Source organism: Homalodisca vitripennis, unplaced genomic scaffold (assembly GCF_021130785.1).
Source record: "Homalodisca vitripennis isolate AUS2020 unplaced genomic scaffold, UT_GWSS_2.1 ScUCBcl_3949;HRSCAF=9792, whole genome shotgun sequence".
Classification (NCBI taxonomy): Eukaryota; Metazoa; Arthropoda; class Insecta; order Hemiptera; family Cicadellidae; genus Homalodisca; species Homalodisca vitripennis.
In genome coordinates, this window is record NW_025780124.1 from 104,968 (window position 1) to 106,784 (window position 1,817).

Below are 1,817 nucleotides of genomic sequence, written 5' to 3' on the forward strand. Positions count from 1 at the left end.
CTTAATATGTAAGGATTTGTGTAGGTACTTAATTTACATTTAATATTCACATGCTGTATTTAACTAATATTTTATTAGTCAAAAAATATCAAACCAATGATCAGTATTTTGAATTAGGAGTTATGATCAAAGAAGGTAAGCAAACATTTTTCAGTAGTTCTGCTACTTATGTGGCTGTCCTTTTTATATGGAAAATATCTAACAGTTACGTTAATTATTTTATTACCTTATGTTTTATCTAAGTTATCATTAATTATCAGTTAAGGCTATCTTCATCTTTCCGATTTTTATAACAAATACCTGTTTTTAAATACTTGCCATGGAAATGCAATAAAACATTATAATAATAGCTATCGTATAATTAATTATTTCAGTATAAAATAATTGTAGTTAATTTTGCAAAATAATTATATTACACTGAAACAATTACAATGTGTAAAACTGATTGTACGGAAAGTAGTTTAGTGTCAAATTCCAACCCACATTATAACAATTAAACTAACTTAAAAGCAGTTTTTTGTAGTCTAATTTGTCAGCCACGAGAAAAGGGATATAACAGGTTGTCCCGGATTGTGGGTTTTTACCTTTATTACATAATAAACAATAAAAAAATCCGAAACACAGAACATTTAAAATGTTTTTTAAGTAATTACTCTGATGAATATTTCATTAGTTGGGAGTTACATTACTAGTAAGGCAAATAACTGTTTTACAATAAACTTTATTTATTAATTTTGTATTATTGAAATAAGATATTAACCACAGTGAGTTATAAATAAGATTCCCTTCACAAAGTATATAAAAGAATTAACAGTACGTAAGGTAATACTACTTGCTCATAGTGACATTAGGCTCATGCTCCCCATAGTTACTTATATTCTGATATTATACTTTTTGCGATTCAATGTTTATTGAAATTAAATAATACTATTGCCATTTATACAAATTTAATGGAAATAAAGTCATTTGTCAGGTATTTGGTCTTCCGATCATATGCTAGTTTGGTTATTTAAACACATATGTAAAAGAAACAGCCAAATACAAAATAATTGAATCGTAAAATGTAAGGGCTCTGTGGTGTAATGGTAGCACATTCACCCGGCAAGTGAGAGATCCGGGTTCGAGTCCCGGCGGAGCAAGTACTTTTTGCGATTCAATGTTTATTGAAATTAAATAAGACTATTGCCATTTATACAAATTTCATGTATATATATATATATTTAAAAGTAATAAAATCATTATTAAACTAACCTTGTTTACGAGTAGAAGTTGATTAGCTGAATAACAATAAATCATAGCTGACAAAAAACCTCCTAAGAATTCGAAATATTTATGATAAATGTATTTTCTTGCGCTATTTTAAAAAAACTAAGATTGTGCTATTATATTTTGTACTATATTTAACTAAATTTTTATCTATATATTTAAACCCGGTATCTTCCATTATTTGTAGCACAAATAACACTATACTACGTAAATGAAAACTATTTAGAGAATATAATAAAGTCACGTTTATATTTTTAGAAATCTTATGGATATCAAAATTAAATTATTAAAAAACCAATTTTGCTAATATGTATTCAGTACGTTCGTAAACATTTACGTTTATAAATAATAGTTAGGAAATATTTATTAAGAGGTGAATAATAATTTTATTATATTAACAAAGTCTGTGTTGGGGAAGCCTATATTACTTATGGGGTGAGAAATATTTTATTTATCTCTGTATATCTGCCAGTCGGTTCAATTTTTTTCAGAAAAACTAACTGACTTAGAACAGAATGAACTATTTTGTACACATTAGTTAAGTACACGAA